General features: G+C 43.0%; 1 long non-coding RNA gene across 1 annotated transcript; it reads right to left on the bottom strand.

The window, feature by feature from the left end:
- Positions 1 to 2,166: 2,166 nt before the first annotated feature.
- LOC133804781 (uncharacterized) lies at positions 2,167 to 16,472 on the bottom strand. Its single transcript, XR_009878621.1, has 3 exons — positions 16,361 to 16,472; positions 2,552 to 2,677; positions 2,167 to 2,235 (listed from the first exon to the last, which is right to left on the bottom strand). It is a non-coding gene; the product is annotated as an uncharacterized LOC133804781 (long non-coding RNA).
- Between the last annotated feature and the right edge of the window lie 8,006 nt (positions 16,473 to 24,478).

Genomic DNA, 24,478 nt, shown 5'->3' on the forward strand with positions numbered 1-24,478 from the left:
AGAACATGACCAGGAAAAAGTATGAACTTGGTCTCCTCCAAGAGAGAAGACACAAGTATCATATCATGAACAAAACTACCAAGACTAGAGGGAAAAAAAACTAGTAAGAATAAAAATGTTACCACCCAAATGCAAATCCTCCTCGCCATCACCTTGAACAACAAACCTACGATGCCCTGATGAAGAGGCAGCCATTGGCAAAAATGGTTGAAAGGAGAAGCCATTGACAGTATCTGAAGTGTCACACATACAAAAATAAGTTATAAAGGAAAGCGCAAGTCATCTCGAATACAAATTTTTCCACATTCTAGTGGACCAAAATCACAAGCCAAAATAGCAAATACCTGCAAAAGTTAAAATATCCATATTGACCTTCCATTCAAATTAAAAACAACTAATTTTAAAAATCATTTCAAAGGAAAAAAATGACTAGTTAACTAGAAATAGGAAACATATATACAAATGAAAAGGTAGCGATTAACAATTATTACTTGATAAAATCAGTGGTCCTTTCATACATTCCACGCCCAACATAATAGCGTTCCTACAAAAATGATTAATAATAATTAATAGACCAAAATTGAAAGTAAAGCAATGAACAATAGGAAAAATGATAGTCAATGCATAATTAAATAAAGATTAAGTCAACAGAATTATCTCATTTCATATGATAAAAAAAATAAAACACAACTTGGCGCATCCATTTGACGAAACAAATTAAAGGCCAGCGATCACATTGATTAGTTAGTCGGTGACAGGCAGGAATTCGCATCATGAAACTAATGAAAAATTGGATGCCACCATAAATGGCAATGACAATCAAGTATAATCTGAATATAACACCATTTCCATTTGGTTTACTCTCCTCCTGAAGTGCTTTCATGAATTAAAACAAAGAATAAAGATTAAATTTGACTCAAAGAGTTAAGCCCAAACAAACCAAAGACAAAACAAAGATTGAGTGCATACACATATAGGAGAGGTACAACAACTGAAGCAGAGCCAAACCAAATAAAACAAAGAAAAATATGAGCAATAGCAAGCCTCCGTGATGTAGAGTATGCCCCAAACATCATGATAACATCTAGGATACCTAAGAGAAAGGGTAGAATTTCTTAATATAAGAAATCTAATTTGCCAGCTAAGTAGCTAACAATAATAAAACGACATTGTTTGCACGAGATAAAGACATACTCTCAAAAAATTTCATTACAACAAATGTTGGAGCAAGACTGAGAACCTCCTGAAAGGTCTTACCGTTAAGTTTTTCATCATTGAATGCGATAATGACAAGTCCCTGAAAATCAGAAAGGAAGTAAAACTATTAAAAACGCAAAAGACTGCAAAGTCCTAGAGTTAACTAATATTAGTTGATATAGACTGCAATATCAGAAGCTAAAACACAACAAAATACAACAATAAAAAGTAAAAGAATGGAGAATACAAATCAAAGAAATAGAAAAAGACTCAAACATGAAGTTTGACTAATTAATGATAGCAAGTTACAACAAAGACTATAAGATATCGATAAATTGGCAATTCAGTGTAATTTGTTAATATGTATACCTGGAACATCATCACAAGGAATATCCATAGGCGATGAAAGCTATGATAGAGATGAAGAAAAGTCCGGTGCTCAACAAATGAAGTTTTCCCTCGATGTTTACTTCTGCCTGATTTAAGCATGTTCTGTATTAAAACAAATCAAAATCAGTAGCAAATGTTTATGAGTAGGTTTAGTTCATAAAGGTCAACAAAAAATTAAAAAGTAAATTAAGTTTACAAGTTTAGTGTAGAACTCAGCAACCGATAGTGAAAACAAAAACGACTTAAATTAACATAAACCAATACTTCTAAATTTAATGTAAGATAGTGTTGTTTTCAAGAACCTTTTCATTATCACTTCACCTAGGAATAAAAATGAACTTTGAATGCCCATACCTATAGTAACATCTAAATGCAGTACAACTGCCAGTAACTTCAATAATCTTAGGGAGAAAGTAACCAACCTTCGATAGTTCTGGCTTTTGAAAAAAGGGTGAGCTTTTCCGCCATGGCCAGCCAAGTTCAAAACAATGAAGTGACCTGAAATAAAAATTGTTAGCACCGAAAATGTGAATAATAACTAAAAACAAGCATTGCCCCAAAAAAATCTCACCAAAAATTCTCATTAAAATCATCATAATTGCGCCAGACAGAGTGTGGTGCTTTTCTGTTTTTATTACTTCTTGTTTCCTGTGCACTTTTAAATATGAGAACTTTACCAAAAACATTATAAACATTTTATAAAACAAAGAATCATCCTAAAACAAAATAAATAAAAAAATTATAAAGAGGAAAAAGAAAATGATTACATCACTTTCTAGTAATAAACCCAAAATCCCAATCTTAGTTAGGAATACCAACACCCAAGTTAGATAAACACAATTCTAACTCTTAAGTAAGAGTTATAAAATATAAATTAGAATTTAAAGCAAGAAAATCCTTGTCGGATATTAAAAATTACTTCTTTTAATTTCAATTTGACAATAATATATTTACTTAAACATACCGCTTCCAAAACATCATAGAGAGGAAATATAACTTGATCAAGGAATGAAACATTATCCCCAGACTTGCAACTATTGGCTGGCTGTGGAACCTGCTGCCTTAAAATTTCATCTAATTCTCTTGCCATCTGCACATGAAATTTATGGTTCAAAGGAAGGAATTCAGAAGAAGAAAAAAACACTTTATTAGCAAGAAAACAGAACCTACAAAACAATTTTGAAAACAAATATCAACGTTTTCAGTATAGCAAAATAACATAGCCACATGCCTCATATTATAGGCATGTGACATAACAAAGATGGTTTGGTTTATTCAAATGATTTGGTATGGATGGAAATTCTATGGTAACTGCAATTCTAGATGTAGGTATGGGAATTTCGAACGCCAGTAGAATGCTCATTATTATACCAGCTGTTGACGGTAAGAACTCGTCAACTAAGGTAAGTTGGAAAAAATTGCAAAGTAAAGATTATTAATCAGAAAGCCTTAGAAATTTAAATAATAACTCAAGAACACTAGCAGAACAACAATGGAGAAATTAATATTTCATTCACTCTCATGCACTTGCTATAGTAAATTTTCCAACCCACCTTCAGGTGGAGTTAGAGTTCATTTTATAGTAGGCTCTAATGGCCCTGGGTACATGGTGGTCAAGGAGACCAAGTGGTACCTAAGTACTCAGTCAGGAGAGTGGTTTCAGAGGTTGTGGTCATGCATCCAGAACAGGGGCAGGCGTCAGGAGGATGTCTCCACTACTTGTCCGTACCCATGTCAGAGGAGTGGTGATAGACATAGTGGCACAGGTGGTAGTGGTGTCGACTCTGACTCCTGGCCGTAGACGTACGAGCCATAACCCTTATCCCAGCGTTCCCACTACCTGCTTTGCATGAAAGCCACGGTCAGACGTACGGGCCCTTACAAGCCGTACCCCGTACGAGATTGTACTATCATGACCCTTCAGAATCATACTTGGACCTTCCCTTTTAAACGGTGGGGTTTTCATAGGCCCCCATGGGTGATGCCATTTCGTGATGAAGGGTGCGGGATGCCCTCTCACGAGGCCCTCATGACATGGTCGTGGCGAGGCGAGGGCTTGACGCGCGAGGAGGATGCGCGTAGGGGCGCGGGGCCGTGGGACGCGCCTGACGCTGGCGCGCGCGAGGAGGATGCGCGCAAGGGCGCAGGGCCGTGGGACGCGCCTGACACTGGCGCGCGCGAGGCGGATGTGCGCAGGGGCACGGGACCGTGGGACGCGCCTGACGCTGGCGCACGCGAGGCGGATGCGCGTAGGGGCACGGGACCGTGGGACACACCTGATGCTGGCGCGCGCGAGGAGGATGCGCGCAGGGGTGTGTGGCCATGGGACGCGCCTGACGCTGGCGCGCGCGAGGCGGATGCGCGCAGGGGTGCGGGACCGTGGGACGCGCCTGACGCTGGTGCGCGCGAGGAGGATGCGCGCAGGGGCGCGGGACCGTGGGACGCGCCTGACGCTGGCGCGCGCGAGGCCACGGTGCGGGGCATGAGCCTGGGCACGCGAGGCCATCTCGTGGGGCTTGGCCCTAAGCACGCGAGGCCTTTCTACAAGACATGCACCTGGGCACACGAGGCCTCCCCTGTGCGTCATGCACCTAGGCACGCAAGGTCATCTCGCGGGGCATGGTCCTAGGCATGCGTGGCCATTGGGAGAAGGTGGTGGCCTGAGCGTCTCGTGGCTTAAACATGAATTTAGGCCTTTAAGGGACCTTTGCACACGTCTTGGACCTTTTATGGGCCAGGGAATATTGAGCGTCCACACTTGCCCCCCAGTCTAGGAGGGGACCTTTAGGTGCTCTTGTAGACTATTCTTCTTGATTCTTATAAATAGGCCTTCATGCAAGGCCTATTATTTTCACCTTACTTCCTTGGCTTAGTGGTTTGGAGAATCCTTCCTCTTTCAAGAGGTGACGGGTTCAATCCCCCACAGCCTCACTTTTGCCATAGTTTCCTTTATTTTATTTTTTCACTTCATTTTCATAATTCACCCCCCCCCCCCCCCCATTTTTTTTTTTTTTTACATATAAGCTAATTTTTGGCATGTCTATTTGGAGTCTTACACATCCTTTTGGTCTATTCTTGCAGACGCGTACTTTCGACCCTTTGGTGCTTTTTGGCCCTCAACCTCCTTTCATCCCCGACAGTACTCCATCTTATCTGCTTGAGGTATATATATATATATTTTTTACATTCATCGGGTCCAAATTAGCATTACTTGGGATGGGGTACCTTGGCCTGAGCTCGTAGTGAGTCTGACCATATGCATGCCCCTCTTTTTTGCACCCGGTAGTGGGCCATTTAGGACGTTTGCATCTAGAGATATTAAGCCTATTCCTTTGTGTTTTGTAGCCACCCCCTCATTTATACGTGAACCCCTTTTTGCTTTCGGGACAAGGTCTAATGGCCAGTGATGGCCCGTCCAACATACCTCCGGGGGTTGAGTTTATTGACCTGTCCTCAGACTCAGAGTCCCTTGAGGGAAACCCTTACCAGGACTATGACTCCTTAAGGCAGGCCCGTATCCGCCATCTAGAGTACATGGCTGAACTTAGGCGTAAAATTTGGGTGGTGGAGAGCGAAATTGACTCGGTGTCGAGAGGAGATGGAGCACCTTTCCCCCCAGACTTTAATAACCATGTAGCGAGCCTTAGGATGACCCTCTTAGAGTTGCAGAGGGAGTTGGAGTTTATGGAGGAACACCTTCCGCCTGAGCCTTCCAGCCCATCCTTGCCTGATGACTGTCATGGGGCTGCCTCTGCTTCTCCTCAGCCCCTAGTCTCGGTTTTTCCTAGCTTAGCACTCCCGCGATCGCTCCCTCGATGGAAGACTCTTGCTAGGAAGAAAAAATGGAGGGTCAAGTGTTCTGTTCCTTCCTCACATTTTTCTTTTGAGTTTGCAGATATGCCGAGGGCACGACGACAGGTATCTATCCATGAAGAGGACGATGCTCCTTTACTGGCGTCCGAGCTGGTGTCGCATGTGTCAGAGAATAAGTTGAAAGAAATTGTGAAGCATTATCATGTTCCCCCGGAATACGCCTTATACGCTCCTTTGGAGACATGTCGGGCCAACCGCCCCAGGCCTGGCCTCGTGGCTCTTAGCGAGAACATTTTGAAGGCGGGTGGCACCATCCCATTGCACCCGTTTTTCGTGGCGGTCCTTAACTATTTTGACCTGGCCCCCCTTCAGCTGTCACCCAACAGTTGGTTGACCTTGAGCTGCCTTTTTGTGGCGTTCAAGCAACTGGCTAAACGTGCTCCTACGACGCAAGAGGTGCACTTCCTATACAACCTCATGGCCTCTCCCAAGTCCAAGGGCTTCTACTATTTGCAAAAGGCCAATAATGAGCTCCCATTGATAGAAGACTCAGTGTCCAATACGGGGGATTGGAAACGAGAATCTTTCTTCGTGGATGTCCCTCTCTCTGTCTGCGAGCGCTTTCGCGCCACCCCCAGTAAGTACCCTGGTCCTCCTTTTCCTTTTGTTAGAACTTACTATTTTGTACCTACGTTTGTATTGGCAATGGCGTGGATCATGCAGAGCAATTTGCTGTTCCCGTGGTCCTTGGGTCGGAGGCAAACGCCGTGACAGACCTCATTAATGCTGACTCCGCCATGAAGAAGGCGGCATTCTTATTCACCATGGAAAATCTCGACCTCCATCAACTGTCCCCGATTTTGGACCCCAAGTTCCTGTGGCCAATCCCTGGGTCAAAGAAGACAATGGCTGCGCCGACAGAGCCTTTCCCAGACGAAGGTGAGGCTGAGGATGAGCCAGGGGAAGCCCCCCTTGAACGCGGGGGACCTCACCAGCGATCCTCGTCTCCCGGGGGATGCCCCCCTTACGATTCTTATGATCAAGACATAGCCTTCCAATCACGAGGCCAGCATGTCACACAGGGATGTTATGTTTGCCCTGACCCTGAGGGCTAGGAGGCCTTTACTCAAGCTCCTCTTGACCCTGGACCGTCAGGGGCTTCTTTCGCCGACCTTCCGGAGCCTCCCTCCGATCTACCAGAGCCTCAGTTTTCCGCCTTCAATGTGCCCCCTCCCGTTTCAGCGAGCAGGTCGTCCATCCTCATCCAGCCAGGCGCCCCTGGTGCGGATGGGGAGCCCTGGGTGACTAGGATGGCGACGTCTTATGGGTAGGGATATATCCAACTTGCTTCAAGCCTCCCCATATCTGACTGGAATGGCCTTGGGAACGTTGCTCAGTCGGATCTTGGGGAGAACTTAAGGCGTACCATGACTTGGGTAAGTTCCTACACCTCGCATCGGCTCTATTATGTATAGGCGTTTATGTACACATCTTTTGCTTTTGTCACTTATTGCTGCTATTGTTAACCTTTTTGTGCAGGCCTATATGGTAGCCATGCGGTTTGCCGACTCAGCTAGAAATCTCTCCACGTCGTGCATCGAGAGGGACCGTCTCGCAACACGGGCTCATGAGCTTGAGAGAGATCTTAATGAGACCAAGGACAAATTGTCAAGGGTTCAGACCAAACTTGCCAATTCATCAACAAAGAGGAAGAAAGCGGTTGCCAAGGCCTCGGGGCTGCAGGACACGGTTGCCAAGCTAAAGAAAGAGCTCCAGGATGCCCAGGCTACCGCGGCTGCTGCACAGGCGAGGGTCTCCTCCCTAGAGACCAATCTTGAAGCTGCTAGAGCTGAGGTGGCTGCGTCGCAGGAGAGGGTTGCCTCTTTAGAAGCGGAGAGAGCGACTACTGAGCATAGGTCCATAGAGCGCGCCCTCTTTGGCGTTTGGAGGCAGGACCCCAATTTCGACTTCTCCTCCTTTGGCGAGTATGCCGTGACCCGGGCGGTTGAGTGGAGCGCCCGGGGCAGGAGGCCCCGAGGTTGCTGTTTCATCACCTCCGCCAACCCGTAGTAGGTGTATGCTCGCCTGAGTTGTTGTAATATTGTTGTTCTTGCTATTTTTTTCTTTTGTAACTCTTGTACTGTCTCCAAAACTTTCTTTTTCATTGTATATATACATGCGTTGCTATTTATCTCTTATTCTACTGCATTTAAGGCCCTTTTGAGCCTGTATGATGGGGTTTGGCAGGTTCCCCTCTTTTCTTTACTAGGCTGGAGGTCCTTCAGAGCCCATGTGGAAGGGTTCCCTGGGACCTCTTTTGGTTCCTCTTGATTGCTTTTATAAGGATATTTTGACCCCTTGGGTCCTAACTATCCTTTTATATGTTCTTGCGCAGGCTTATTATTTGTTGCAAGAAGCGTCCTTCTCGTCGTTATTCATAGTACTATTTTTGCAAGGGTCTCTTTTGGGACCCTTTTTGGCTAGGCGGCTTGGTGGCCGCTCTAGACTTATTATTGTTGTTACCATATATTGGCTAGACTTGTTACTGGCTAGACGGCTTGGTGGCCGCTCTAGACTTATTATTGCCGTTACCATACACATTTTTTTGTAAGTCCCTATGGCCTCGTTGGTGTTCACAAGGGTAGCTAATCCTTGTGATCCTAGGAGATGCCTTGTAAGAACTTCGCTTATGGCCCTGATATAGGGGGTCCTTCTAGGATCCCCCATTAAAGGGGTCCTTTTTAGGATCCTCCGTTAGAGGGTCCTTTTTAGGTTCCCCTTGCCAGTTGCATGTTTTCGCCTCCTGTCCTGCCCCCGAAGTGCTTGGTGAAATTTATTTCGGCAGGCACTTTGGCTGATGCCCGCGTAGCGAATAAAAGTACATATGAAGTTGTAAACAGTTTCATTCATAAATTCTGGCTACAGCGATACATATGAGATTTTCATAGAAAGTAAAATAAAAAAAAAAAACTCACACCTACTCGGGAGGTTATCTAAGTAACCTCTTTGATTCTTCTTTACCATACTAAGATAGCGTGCAACACTTTTCCTTTTAGCACTGGGCGTGGGCGCCTTACTAGTAGTACTTCCTAAGGTGCTCCGCGTTCCATGCTCGAGGTATGACAGTGTCGTCCATGCGCGCCAGCTTATAAGTGTTCGGGGGTATGCACTGAGCAACCTGGTAGGGCCCCTCCCAGTTCGCCCCAAGCACTCCTGCTCCTGGGTCTCGCGTGTTAGGGAGTACCTTCCTCAGCACCAGATCGCCAACTCTGAAAGTTCTCTCTCGCACCCTCGAATTGTAGTACCTTGCGGCGCGCTGTTCGTATACCGCCACCCTCATCTGTACTTTTTCTCTCTTCTCTTCAAGCATGTCCAGGCTCTCGGCCAGAGCTACGCGGTTGGCCTCGTCTCCATACGCCTGTATCCTGAGGGATTCAACCTGCATCTCAACCGGGAGTACGCCCTTGCATTCGTAGGCCAAGGAGAATGGGGACTCCCTAGTAGTCGTGTGTGGGGTGGTTCTGTATGCCCACAGCACATTTGGTAGTTCCTCTACCCAGGCTCCCTTCATCTTTTCTAGCTTTGCCTTCAAGTTCTTCTTAAGGACCCTGTTTATGGCCTCCACCTGTCCATTGGCCTGTGGGTGTACAACCGCGGAGAAACTTCTCCTTATCCCCCTTCCCCTACAATACTCCTCGAAAGCTCCCCCCTCGAACTGGGTACCGTTGTCAGAAACGATTTTGTAGGGTACTCCATATCTACAGACAATGAATTTGTTGTCGAAAGAGGTGATGTGCTTGGCCGTTATCTTCACGAGGGGTTTTGCTTCAACCCACTTAGTGAAGTAGTCCACTGCTACCACCGCGTATTTCGCTCCACCCCTGCCTGCGGGAAGAGCGCCGATCAAGTCTATCCCCCAGATAGTGAAGGGCCAGGGACTGGTCATGCTAGTTAGCTCACTTGGGGGTTTCCGAGGGTAGTTGGCGTGCCTCTGGCATTTGTCGCATTTCTTGGCAAAGTCATGCGCGTCTCTCTCCATGGAAGCCCAGTAGTATCCTTGTCTTATGTCCTTCCTAGCGGTGGAGGGTTCGCTCTCATGGTTCCCACACTCTCCCTCGTGTATTTCATGCAATACTCTCAACGCCTCCTCCCCTTCCACACACCGCAGGAGTGGCATTGAGAACCCTCTCTTGTAAAGAATCCCATCTACCAGGGTGTATCTAGCGGCCCTGTACACCAACCTCCGGGACTCGTTTTTGTCTACAACAAGGTTCCTTCCTCCAGGTATCTTTTGATTGGCTCAGTCCACGACTCCCTTGGGACACTAATCATATGCACGTCCGCGCCTTCGATGCTGAGTTTGGGTAAGTACTCCACGGGTATCGACTCCAAGATATCACCGTCCTTGGTGGACGCCAGCTTCGCTAGTGCATCAGCATGGGTATTCCTTTCTCTGGGGATTTGCTCTATGCTATATGCCACTAACCGTCCTAGATAGCCCTTTACCCTTTCCAAGTAGGCTGCTATCTTGGGTCCCCTCGCCTGGTATTCCCCCTTTACTTGGTACACCACCAACTGAGAGTCGCTAAAAATACGAAGCCGCGTCACTCTCAGCTCCTGGGCCAAACGCAAGCCAGCCAGGAGCACCTCGTACTCCGCCTCGTTATTGGAGGCCTCAAACCCGAACCGGATCGCGCAATACATTTTGTGCCCCTCGGGCCCTGTCATCATGATACTTGCTCCGGATCCTCCCTCATTGGACGCCCCATCAACATGCAGACTCCATTCTTCCAGACCCCCTCGCTCTTCCTCTATAACAGGCTGCTCCCCTTCTTCACTTCTTCCTCCATTCGGCTGATGGGTGAACTCTACTATAAAGTCTGCCAACACCTGTCCATTGATGGAAGCTCTTGGGGTATACACAATATCAAACTGACTCAACTCGATCGACCATTTCATCAGCCTCCCTGAGGTCTCAGGTTTATGCAAGACCTGCCTCAAAGGACTATCTGTCAGGACTTCAATTGCGTGTGCGTGGAAGTAGGGCCTCAACTTCCTTGAGGCCACAACTAACGCATAGGCCAACTTTTCAATCTTTGGGTACCGGTTCTCTGCGTCCACTAAACGCTTGCTGATATAGTACACGGGTTGTTGCTGCTTCTTCTCCCCTTTAACCAAGGCTGCGCTTATGGCATGCTCAGACACTGCCAAGTACAGGTATAGCTTCTCGCCTTTCTAAGGTTTTGCCAACAGGGGTGGCTTCCCCAAGAGCTCCTTCAGCTTGACAAATGCCTCTTCGCATTTTTCATCCTAAGCGAACTTTTTGCTCCCTTTGAGGATGTCAAAGAAGGGGAGGCACTTATCGGTGGACCTTGAAATAAATCTATTAAGGGCCGCCACCCTTCCCGTTAAGCATTGCACTTCCTTCTTGTTCTTTGGCGGGCTCATCTCTATTAGGGCCTTTATCTTATCAGGATTGGCCTTGATGCCTCTGGAATTGACCATGAAGCCCAAGAATTTTCCTGAGGATACACCGAAGGTGCACTTGACGAGATTCAACTTCATTCGGTATTTCCTAAGTGTGTCGAACATCTCACCAAGGTCCTTGTTGAGCTCTGTTGCATTCTTGGTCTTCACTAACATATCATCAACATACACCTCCATGTTCCTCCCTATCTGGTTAGCGAACATCTTATTTACCAACCTATGATAAGTGGCAACCGCGTTCTTTAACCCGAAGGGCATCACCTTGTAACAGTAGAGCCCTTTATCTGTAATGAATGACGTGTGCTCTTCATCTACTAGGTTCATTAGGATCTGGTTGTACCCCGAGTAGGCGTCCATGAAACTCAGTAATTCATGTCCTGCCGTCGCATCTACTAGCTGATCTATCCTTGGGAGTGGGAGGCTGTCCTTAGGACAAGCTTTATTGAGGTTCGAGAAATCGACACAGGTCCTTCATTTCCCATTTGGCTTTGGCACGAGTACTGGGTTCGACACCCACACAGGGTAAAAAGACTCATGGATGAACCCGTTGGCCTTCAGCTTGTCGACCTCCTCCTTTAATGTCGCGTACCTTTCTGGGTCTAGCGCCCGCCTCTTCTGCCTAACAGGCCTCGCTTCTGGGGAGATATTCAGATGGTGGCACATCACACCGGGGTCTATACCCACCATATCCTCATGAATCCATGCGAATACATCTAGATTATCCTTCAAAAATCTTATCAACTCCTCCTTCATGTCACTTTGCAGGCTTCTCCCTATCTTCAATTTTCTTAATGGTTCTTCCGTCACTGTAACCTCCTCTACTTCCTCCACTGGTTCCGCTCTTGACTCTTCCACGACTCGAGGGTCTAACTCCTGCGGGTTCCCCGCTGGCACACGTAACGCCTCATGTATCACCATGGCCATTGGTTCCCGCAGTTTTACTGGTGTGCGGAGTGAGGTGTTGTAACACTCCCTTGCCTCTCTCTGTTCTCCTTTCATGCTAGAGACCCCTCCTGGAGTTGGGAATTTGACAACCAGGTGATTTATTGAAGTTATGGCTTTCAATTCTCTTAGGGATGGTCTCCCCAATACCGCATTGAATGCCGACGCGCAATTTACTACGACAAAGTTTGCCATGACTGTAGTCTGCCGGGGTTGCTCCCCCATGGTGAGTGCTAACTCGATCATTCCTAAAGGTTGCACCGAATCCCACGTGAATCCGTATAAGGACGATTGGCAGGGCTTTAGATGACGAATGCCCAGTCCCATCTTTTCCAAGGCAGGGCGATATAGGATGTCCACCGAGCTCCCGTTGTCCACTAGGACTCGATGCACGCACATGTTTGCCAACTGAACTTTCAACACCAGCAGATCATTGTGGGGAAAGTGTACCCCCCCCCCCCCCCCCCCCCGCGCATCCTCCTCAGTGAATGTTATCGAGTCATTTTCCCCCTTGAAGCTTTTCGGGGGTTGCTATTCCAAACTCATGACGCAGGGGGGTGGACTTCGCCGAGCCTCTCTTGCATATCTATCTCGCCCCTTCCGAGAGTCCCCCCCCCCCCCCCAAATCTTGGACCTCCGAAAATGGTTCGGACCTCCCCTTGTATTTCTGGGGCTCGCCCTTGTGTCTGGGGTGCCGCAGGCTCGTCCTCTGGCTTTGGCCTTTCTCTCCTGACATAACGGCCTAGGTGTCCCCTGCGGATGAGCTCCTCAATTTCTTCCTTCAAGTGGATACACTCTGCCGTGGTGTGACCAATATCCTTGTGGTACTGGCAGTATCTACTGGGATCCCTTTTGGATTGGTCCTTTCTCATTGGTGGGGGCTTTTTGAAAGGAACTCGATCTTTGTTGGTGAGGTAAATATGCTCCCTCGTATCTGTGAGGTTTGTATAGTAAGTATAAGCTGATTGCCTATGATCATTCCCCCGTTTGGTTTTCCTCTGCTGGTCATCTCTTGACCCATCGTACGCCCTTTTCTTCTTTGTTACATTCGACCCGTCATTAGCTGGGGGCTTCGCGTGGGGCTCCTCCTTTCCTGCCTTTAGGTTTGCGTGGCCATCCTCCACACGAATGTACTTCTGCGCTCTCTTGTAGAAGTCATCTAAGTCGGTGACTTCCCTCTTCAACATGTTGTCCCACAACTTGCTTCCTGGGAGCACTCCGGCTGTAATGGCCATTTTTAACTCTCAGCGAGTTAGGCTCCCCACTTTCGCGGCCTCATTGTGTAGTCCTGCACGGCATGGTGTTGTTGGAGGAATTCGTCAGAAAACTGCTGCCAGGACCTGATGGTCCCTGGCCTTAATCTTTTGAACCATTTGTAGGCGGGTCCTTTCAAAGTGACGGCGAAGCAGTGGCATCTAGCTCCACTTCCAATCACTCTCAGTTTCATCAGGTTGTTAAACACATCCAGGTGGTATTTTGGATCCGTGTTTCCTTCGTAGGGGGTCATATTGGGTTCCTTAAAGTTGGCAGGGAGCCGGATGGCCTGAATCTCTCTCACAAAGGGCGACTCATGGTCGAATTCTTCCTCAAAAACCTGGCCGCCTGATGCGGTGACGATCTTGCTTCGCAGGCTCCTCATTTTCGTGTCCAGGTCCTGCCTCCTCTTGCTTAGAGAGTCCCTCAAAGCGGACGGGCTAAGATCCGCCTTTCCCTTGCCCTCTTGAGGTGCCATAGGGGGCGTGGTCCCTTTGCCCGCCCTCTTTTTATTGAGCTCCTCCTGTAAATCTGATGGTGCTCTTTTAGAGGTGACCTCGTCCTCGTTACGAGGGGCAGCGTTGGTCCTTGGCGCTGGTTTCTGGGCCTGCTTAGGTGGTTCAGGATGCTCGCGTTGCTTCGCTCGGGGGGTGTTACTGGTAGAGTGTCGGGTTCTCCCATCATCTATTGGTACGGTGGTCTCCATCCCCTCCCAGCCTTTCTCCTTCCTCTTAGGCAAGGTCACGCTCGATTTACCCTGCAACAAGCCATTCAGGACCTCTTGCATGTTCTCCAGGGTGGTCTCCAACCTTTGGTTCTTACGGTGGAGCTCACGTATTTCCTCTTCATAGAATTAAGATTTCGAACTCGAGCTCACGGAATGGACCCGGGGATGCTTATCATGCCTACGGGTAGAGGGGCTCGGGTCTTGCTGGCCGGAGTTCGGTACCTGTGGTGGTTTTGGGAGGGGGAACATATTAGCATTTCCCGGAACTGCTCTTGGAGGACTTTCTCCAGGTGGAGCGGCCGGTGACGAGGCCTCTCTATCACCTCTGTGAACCTCAGGGTCCCTCGGGGGTTCCACGTCTTTGGGCGGAGGAGCGTCCTTCATGGAGGCCTTCAGCTGGACTCCGTTCAGGTGGACCTCTACTTCCCGTGGCTCCCTGAGTCGCTTTGAACGTCTTGGCATTTCTTCTTGCCGAAAGTTATGGTAGAACAATAGCTTGGAACTGACGCTCCCACAGACGGCGCCAAACTGTTGACGGTAAGAACTCGTCAACTAAAGATTGCAAAGTAAGGTAAGTTGGAAAAAATTGCAAAGTAAAGATTATTAATCAGAAAGCCTTAGAAATTTAAATAATAACTCAAGAACACTAGCAGAACAACAATGGAGAAATTAATATTTCATTCACTCTCATGCACTTGCTACAGTAAATTTTCCAACCCCCCTTCAGGTGGAGTTAGAGTTCATTTTATAGTAGGCTCTAATGGCCCTGGGTACATGGTGGTCCAGGAGACCAAGTGGTACATAAGTACTCTGTCAGGAGAGTGGTTTCAAAGGATGTGGTCGTGCATCCAGTACAGGGGCAGGCGTCAGGAGGATGTCTCCACTACTTGTCCATACCCATGTCAGAGGAGTGGTGACAGACATAGTGGTGCAGGTGGTAGTGGTGTCGACTCTGACTCCTGGTCGTAGACGTACGGGCCATAACCCTTATCCCAGCGTTCCCACTACTTGCTTGGCATGAAAGCCACGGTCAGACGTATGGGCCCTTACAAGCCGTACCCCGTACGAGATTGTACTATCATGACCCTTCAGAATCATACTTGGAACTTCCCTTTTAAATGGTGGGGTTTTCATAGGCCTCCATGGGTGCGGGATGCGCTCTCGCGAGGCCCTCATGATAGGTCGTGGCGAGGCAAGGGCTTGACGCGCGAGGAGGATGCGCGCAGGGGTGCGGGGCCGTGGGACGCGCCTGACGCTGGCACGCGCGAGGAGGATGCGCGCAGGGCCGTGGGACGCGCCTGATGCTGGCGCGCGCGAGGCGGATGCTCGCAGGGGCACGGGACCGTGGGACGCGCCTGACGCTGGCGCGCGCGAGGACGATGCGAGCAGGGGCATGGGGCCTTGGGACGCGCCTGACGCTGGCGCGCGCAAGGCGGATGCGCGCAGGGGCGTGGGACCGTGGGACGCGCCTGACGTTGGCGCGCGCGAGGAGGATGTGCGCAGGGGCGCGGGACTGTGGGACGCGCCTGACGCTGGCGCGCGCGAGGCCATGGGACACGCACATGTGAGGCCACGGCGCGGGGCATGAGCCTGAGCACGCGAGGCCATCTCGCGGGGCTCGGCCCTAAGCACGCGAGGCCTTCCTACGAGACATGCATCTGGGCACACGAGGCCTCCCCTGTGCGTCACGCACCTAGGCACGCAAGGTCATCTCATGGGGCGTGGTCCTAGGCATGCGTGGCCATTGGGAGAAGGTGGTGGCCTGCGCGTCTCGTGGCTCAAACATGCATTTAGGCCTTTAAGGGTCCTTTGCACACGTCTTGGACCTTTTACGGGCCAGGGAATATTGAGCGTCCACACCAGCCCTAAAACCTTTTTAAAAATTAACCCTTCTGGTTAAAGATAAGAATTTCCATTTCTTTTATAACAAAATCTATTCCATTTCATTTCAACACTTAAAGCCAAACACATTATCAAGATACCACCATAATTTGAGTCCCACCAAATATTAACCTCGTATTCCACCAATCACTAGCAAAACAAGACCCAAGTTTTCTGATCTCTTTTCCCCTAGTAAATATTATTTTTATATTCCACAATTTGGTTGAAAAGAAATAGTCAATTTTTTAAGGAACAGAGTATGATATGGTTTCTTTGTAGGGAAAAATTAAATATTTAACTTTTCTCTGGTCTTCATTGGTGAAAAAAAATAAGGATCTCCCATTACTTCTTTTTATAGGAATCAAAAACAAATTTGAATGATTTTTACCAAATGATTAGAAGAGTTGAATCCAGAGAAACCAACCACCATATTAAAATTATCACATATGAACCTAGAATGAAATACTCTACAAAATACAAATGTCAGAATCAATACCACATATCTTCTTCAATTTGTGTACAACCAAGAAAAAACTCAGCCAACTTCAATTAGAGAGAATAAGGAGAAAGAGTACATAGAATCAAATAATGCATTCCACTATAGAAGAAAAAAAAAGTTAAATTCATTGTTCCTAAGACATTGCATACACCGCTTGAGGGTTGACTTACATGATGAAATATGTAGCACAAGCATTCTGGAATGAATCTGACATTGGCTGCTTCACCCCATATCAGAAAGTACAAGGAAACAAATAGTATTTTCTTTTCCTTGACAATAACTTCAGAACTAAATGCCATCAAAATATTTTACAAGTGTCAATCACCTTAATCCAAATAAACATATAACATAAAGTTGAGTAGCATCATATGAATAATATAGAAAAAAATTGAGACGCATACTTGTTCCAAATAGGCTGAATGCACAAGTAGTTGCACCACTTTATATAATTATCAAGGGACTTCAGGAATACATTTTGCACTGCATCTTCATCCAATTCCTAAAGCAAAATCAAGAAACATATTGGTATAAAAACACATAATGAATTTCAGAGCTCAATGATAATTAAAGGAATCAATGAAATTAATATCCAAACAAATTCAATTAATAAAAAAAACTGTCACATACATGTTTTTGATATACTCCGTTGAATATACCTCTTCTAACATTATAAAGGCTAGAATTTTATTTATACATTGTAAAAACCTTATAAAATAAATAATTCTCATGCGTTGGTTCGGCCCAACAGGTTACTAAAACTCAGGGCCTGTTACCAAGCCAGGCTTTGGGTTTCTAGGCTTAAAAGGTGGCACAGCTCTTCAGCCCTGTTATTTAGTACATTTTTTGCTTGAATTGGACAGGTTCTTCAGGCTGGGCCAAAATTTGAGCACCCTATAAGATATACCACAACTTTATTACACTATGTTCTTTAAGGGCGCACTCAATTAGCAACCCCTCTTCCTAAATTATTATTATTTCTTAACTAGGCTCTCCGCCTAACTCTACAATATTTGGAGACTACAAAATACAGACTAGGAATGCATAATATGTAGGTACCCAGAGAGATCAACCTCAGACTTTGTAAAAGCAAACCATATGCTTGACAATTTGAGCTACCCCTCTTTGGTAAACCACTCATCCTACATTATGAAACACTTTAGAACACTATATATCCCTTATAAGAGAAAATTTAAGAATCAGCCTCAATGGTAATAACCAATCACTTTAAATATAGATCAAATAAATAGATGTCTATAGCTTTTTTTTTCATTCAAACATTCAATCAAACATCATAACTACATTAATTAGATAGTTAGATTGTATATTTTATAAACATTTCCATTCTCACAAATGAATCACTGATAATGGAACACCACTATCAAATACACACATTTTCAACAAAATCAGTAATACTCAATCAAATTTATTTAAATATAAGTTATTTTGTAGAAAAAAACTCATCATAGAAAAAAAAAGAGAAAAATACCAAAATGCTTAAATGCTCAGCTGAAATGCTCGGCTTGCATGTCTCTAGGTTGGAGAAGGTGGCTGGGCGACGAAGAATTCTCGAACTGAAGTCTCGATGGAGCTAGCTGGTCTCACGCCGGGAAGAAGAAGGCTTGGTCGCACACAGGGAAGAGGAGAAGAAGAGCTGGCCTCCGGTGTCGTCGTTCACCTCTGGTGTCGTGTGAGGGCTTGGGCCCGCATGGCTTGAAGCTTCGACGGCCTCTGAAGATCCCTAGCCATCGCGTGTAGGGGAAGGTCGGGCTCCATAAAGACACAGGAGAGAGAGAAAGAGTGAAGGAGAGAGGTCTGGTGGGAGAAAGAGATCCGAGAGAGAGGAGAGAGAACGATGAGGAAAAAGCAGAAGAAAAGAAAGAGAAAGAGAGATCTGAATTAAGTGAGACATAGAAAATTAAAAAGAATACAAGAAAAAGAAGAAAAAAGAAGGAAATAACGAGAGAGAGGAAAGGATAACACATTTTTTTTATTCTGGCGCCATTTGTTTTGCCAATTTTCACTTTACCGCTTTTTTCTATTATCAATTATAATACTTTTTAAATAAGCTTATATTAATGTGTTGTAGAAAGTATTATTTGGTGTAGTGTATGTTTATGTCATTCTTTTATAATATATGACATTGTTCATTTATTTAAAATTTATATGACAATTAAAAAATATAATAAAAATAATCAAATTTATTTTCTAAATAAAACTAAGAAAATATAAATTAGGCGTTGCTTTTACCTAGTATATATATGTTTACCCTAAAAAATACTTACTTGTTGACGTGGCAAGATTAGTGTGCACGTGGGTTGCACGTGTTTATTTAGTGATTACATCTAGGTCGACCAATGACCAGAAGAGAAGTTTCTTGATTGATTTAAGAAAGATAATCGTACGACAAAAGCTGTGCTGCATATGCGATCAGGTCTGGTTGTGGTAACGACGCCAAAGTTTAAATACAGTTATAAGTCAGATATTTATAAGATATTTGACCCTATTTTTATGTAAAGATTATGATTTCTATTATTATTTTAATATGCTTGAATCAAAATGTAGACACAACCCATCGACCCATATGTATATCCTTGAGCCTATAAATAGGACTCAAGGAACTCATTGAAAAGGGGGAAGAACTTTGTATTCAGAGAGAATCAGTGTTTTCTATACACAAATCTTTGTATCCTTAATTGGAGCTTGTAAAACTCAGTAAACCCTAGTTTGCTGATCGCAGGTTTCATAATACATCAATAAAAATACTAAGTGGAAGTAGGTTATTACCAATATCTCGAGCCGAACCACTATATTTCCTAGTGTCGTTTAATTCTTGCATTCAGCTTACAAATCTTTATCGTTTTGGTGACTCTGTGTCGTTGGCTAAATCATCAGTCAACAATATATATATTTATGGGTTAACTCTTAATGGTGATTGCATTTTTTCTCCATGGATGTGTTGTCAATTAATAGCTCTTGGATTAAGATCCAATGGTCCACATTTAAAGATGTTAATTAATGTTATCTTTTACTTTTTCAAACGTGGTAATGGGCTACCTGCTGACATGACGGTCACCTTTTAATTTAATTAAATAATTAAAAAATCATTATTTAAGATTCATTCCAAGACTCCATATCTCCATTCATTCTCCACTCCTTTCATTCCTTGTTCATTCCATGTTCTTTCCATATTCATTCTTTATGCATTAATGACTCCTATATTCAAAAGTACAATTAGTTGGATAATTAATTGTGCCTATTTTGAAATTTATATATATTACATAAATGTCTTTATACAAAATTTACTCATATTTAAAAACTTGTTTATTGAAGAAGCTCCAATTTTTTAAAGTGTTTTCAAGTAAGATTTTCAAGTTTATGTCATTTTCGAAAATCACTAGTAGAGTTTCTTTTTTTTTTTAAAAAAATCCAACTTATTTTTTTTGTTATGTAGGATTTGAAATTTAAATAGATGAGTAAATCTTATTTCTCTTGAAAAACTTGTTTTGTAAGAACCCACAAGAATTTTTTTTTTTTTAAGTGTTTGATGAGAAAGTCTAGATTTTTCATAGTGTTTCTTGTAAGATTTTCAATCATTTTTTGTGCTTTATTTATTTTTACAAAAAAATTATCATCTATTTCTCCAATTTCATATTTTGAAATTCACTACTAGAGCTTTTCTTTTAAAAAAAATTCCAACTTATTTTTATTTGTCATGTAGGATTTGAAATTCAAAAGATGACTAAATCTTATTTCTCTTGAAAAACTTGTTTAGTAAAAACCTACATAAACTATTTTTTAAAAAAAGTGTTTGATAATAATCAAACAATTAAAATAATAAAAAAATTTGGATCACTACAATCTACCCTCCTTAAAAGAAATTTCATCCTCGAAATTATCCCTTATTAAACAACTCAGGGTTGTGTTCCCTCATGTCCTCTTCCAACTCCCTGGTTGCCTTTCTAGTTGAATAGTTCTTCCACGGGACCTTAACTAGCAGAATGTTCTTGAACCTTAGTTCCTTGACTCCTATCTCCAAGATTTTCACTGGCTGCTCATCATAACTTAGGTCCTACTTCAGTTCCACCAACTCATAACTCAACATGTGGGAGGGATCAGGCACATACTTTCTCAACATAGAAATATGGAATACATTATGCGTCTCAGCGAGTGTTGGTTGTAAAGCCAAGCGATAGGCAACTTGCCCAAATTTCTCCAAAATATCAAATGGACCTATATACCTTGGGCTTAGTTTTCCCTTCTTCCCAAAACGCATAGCCCCTTTCATAGGCGAGACTCTCAAAAACACTTGATCACCTATTGAAAATTATAAATCTCTTATCTTAAGATCCACATAGCTTTTCTGTCTACTCTGAGCAGTCAGCATTCTCTGCCTGATCTTGGCGTCTGCTTTAGTGGCATCTCTCACTACATCTAGACCTAAAATCTGTTTCTCCCCCACCTTGTCCCAATGTAGAGGTGTGCTGCATTTGTGTCCATATAGCACCTCATACAGGGCCATACAATTAGTATACTGGTAGCTATTGTTCTAAGATAATTTTATTAGAGGTAAATATCGACTCCATGATCCCTCCAAAATCTGTATTGTCCGCTCTGACTGGCCATCTGTTTGGGGATGGAAGGGCATACTATGTTTAAGCCTTGTCCCCATAACTTGCTGTAAGCTCTTCCAAAACATTAAAGTGAACACAGTCCCTCTATCAAAGATTATATATTTCGGCACTCCATGTAATCAGACAATCTCACTTACATATAACTCTGCATAGCAGTATAAGTTGTCTTAACCGGTAGGAAGTGAGCTAACTTGGTGACTCTGTCGATTATTACCCAAGGTGAATCATGTTGCTTTGTGGTCCTTTGCAAGCCTACTGCAAAGTCCACGACTATGTCCTCCCATTTCCATTCTAGGATACTGGTGGGTTGAAGCAAACCTACTAGCCTTTGGTGCTCCACTTTAACCTACTGACAGGTGAGACATCGCATCACATACTTCACTATGTCACGCTTCATTCCAGGCCACCAGTACAATGCTTTTAAGTCATCGTACATCTTGGTAGAACCTAGGTGTAGAGAGTAAGGGGTAGTGTGAGCCTTCGACATGATGCCCTCCTTCAGTTCCTTATCTATTGGCACACAAATTTAATCCTTTTACCGCAACAATCCACCCTTGGACTTAGTGAAGTTATTGTCACTCCCTTCCATGATTAGTGCTTCCTGCCTAACCAAAACATCATCTAGATTTTGCTTCTCCTTTATTTGCTCAAGTAGAGATGATTGCAGAGTTAGACTTGACAAGCTCTCAGTTGCTAATTCAATTCCAGCTGCTACCATTTCTTTCTTGGAGTGGTCCTCTATTGAACTTAGTGCAAAGGGAGTCCCATAACTGTGTCTACTCAAGGCATCTGCCACAATGTTTTCCATGCCTGGGTGATAAAGGATCTCATAGTCATAGTCCTTTACTAACTCCAACCACCTTCTTTGCCTCATATTCAGCTCTTTTTGAGTGAAGAAGTACTTTAGTCTCTTATGGTCTATGTATATCTTGCATTTCTCTCCGTAAAGGTGGTGCCTCCATATCTTTAGTGCAAACAATATCGTAGACAACTCTAAATTGTGGTTAGGGTATCTTTGTTCATAGTCTTTCAACTATCTCGAGGTATAAGTCACTACTTTACCATCTTGCATCAATACACATCCTAAGCCATTATGGGAAGCATCACTATATACTACAAACTTCCCTTCTTCAGTTGGTACACACAACATTAGAGCTGATATAAGCATTCTACATGGTCTGAAAGCTCTCCTCACACTTTTCAGTACAAGTGTATTTCTGATTCTTCCTTGTCCAATTTGTTAGGGGTGCAATAATCTTATAAAACCCTTCAACAGATTTTTTGTAATACCCCACTAATCCTAAGAAACTCCTAACTTCTGCCGCATTCTTAGGTTGAGGCCAATCCCGAATAACCTTGATCTTAGTTGGGTCTACCACTACTCTCTCCTTAGACACTATATAGGCCAAGAATCCCACCTTCTCAAACCAGTATTCAAATTTCTTAAACTTTGCGTACAATTGGTGCTCTTGAAGCCTCCTTAGTGTCAATCTCAGCTACTCTTCATGTTCTGCATTAGATGTTGGTATTAAAAGAGAAAATAAGAGATACGTAGTGGGGAATGGGACTTTTTTAATAATCATTAATACCAACCAAGATCATACACACATATATATTAAATCACATACAATCAAATCAAAGATTACCTCTTGTAGCCTATCAAGCATCCTCGAATCTTTTTGTATAAAATCAACAATCTTCCTATCCAAGTTCTGAACACACACCTTGATCTTCCATACCAATCCTCAAACACGCAAGGACATGTGTGGGCACACATAATTCAAAATATTGACTTATGACTTTCTTGATGTGCTCAACACATGAGATCTAGAGATGTTTGATAGAGAGAAGAGGAATTGAATAGTTTTTCAGGTCTAGGAAAACTATCGCTTCTGTTTATGAGAGAGAGTCTGTATCTAACAATAATTTCTTTTTTGGTTTATAAAGATAATTAACTTATTTAATTAATCTTTATTTTATTGAAATAAAACTGAGCAGTTATAACTTTATATAATTATTTAATTTAAATCATATTTTAAAAAACTAATTAAATATATATAATAAAAGAAAAAAATTATTTTAAATTCAAAATTCAAATCACAAGAATAGAAAATATCCCTCTGTGGTGCCACTCATTGTGTGGTACAGTGAGTGGCGTGAGCCACATTAGGGTTTTCTCTAATTTTCTCATTTGTTTATTTAATTAATATTTAAGAAATATATTTATCCCAAAATAAATATCAGTTAAATCAAAATTAACTTTATCTTAAAATATCAGTTTTAAATAAATAAATAAATATCTTATTCTAAATAAGATAATTATTAACATTTCTTTATATATTAATCCAAACAAGATTAATATTTAATTGAACCAATAGTTTTTCAAAATAAAAACTATATAGTTAAATAATTAATTAATTCATAATTAATCAATTGCCCATAACTATCACATAATTATTTCATTGCCCTGAAAAAGTAATTCCTTTGAAATTAAGTTCTTCTCTCTATAAATCTTTCTTTTGACATCCTTACCCTTGACATTGTAGGATAGAAGTATTCTAGGGACCATGGACCTATAATACGGAACTCCAATAAACCAGATTATTAATTAAATTCTCTAATACAATAATATTATTTATTAATTTCATGATTACTCCACTATAGATATGGAACTTCACTCTAAGTATTTATAGAATTATATTTATAGAGTTTTCTCTTGTAGTCCATTGATATAATCAATAATTTAGTTATGTTCTCCATTTATTGGTTCGTTAATTAGAGCTGGTCAAGATTACCCTCTTACCCTTCTAATTACCTCTTGATCCTTAAGTACCATTCATTCACTAGCGAATAATTAATCTATAATCAAATTATAGATTTTAGCTTAATAACTATCGAGTTCCAAAATTAACCCTTAAGGGAACTAATATTTGATTCGTTAGGAAAGTATGTATTCCATTTTTTATAATTCATGTTTCCAGCCATTCATGATATTGAATCTCCAAAGAAAAAGTCATTAGCCTCATTATACTAAAAAACCTTAACGAGTGAATCAAAAGATCCAATAAACACAAACAAGAGTTCATGAATACTCAGGATTTAGACTGATCTACAAATGATCATCTACTATGATAAGAATCAAATAAAGATAATTAATTCTTATCGGTCTAGTCATATATAATCTCTATTATTTACATCACATTTACTAAGATGTCTATCCACATCAATAATTCGAATCTATATCACTTGCATCCCATATGCTTAGTAAACTGCACTAGTAACCATTCATTAAAGATTCCTTACTGTAATATGTTACTGACAATTTTATTCATTAATTACCTCTTGATCTTAATTCTCTTGTACTAATACAAGAACATATTCTCATTAATGAATAAGGAGTTTTCTTAATATTATCATATAATTAATTCAAGCAATAATTATAATATTCAAATATAATAAAATTGTTCTTTTTATTTAATTCAATAAAATGTCTTTACATGGTTTTAGGGCATTAATCCTAATAATCTCCCACTTGCCCTCAAAGCAAGTGAGGCACCTCCCTTAATCCCATGTTACATATATGACCTAGAAACAACTTTGCCAGAAGTGTCTTGGTAAATGGGTCAGCCAGATTTTGTTCCGACACTATCTTCATAA

This window comes from Humulus lupulus, chromosome X (assembly GCF_963169125.1).
Source record: "Humulus lupulus chromosome X, drHumLupu1.1, whole genome shotgun sequence".
NCBI classification, from domain to species: Eukaryota; Viridiplantae; Streptophyta; class Magnoliopsida; order Rosales; family Cannabaceae; genus Humulus; species Humulus lupulus.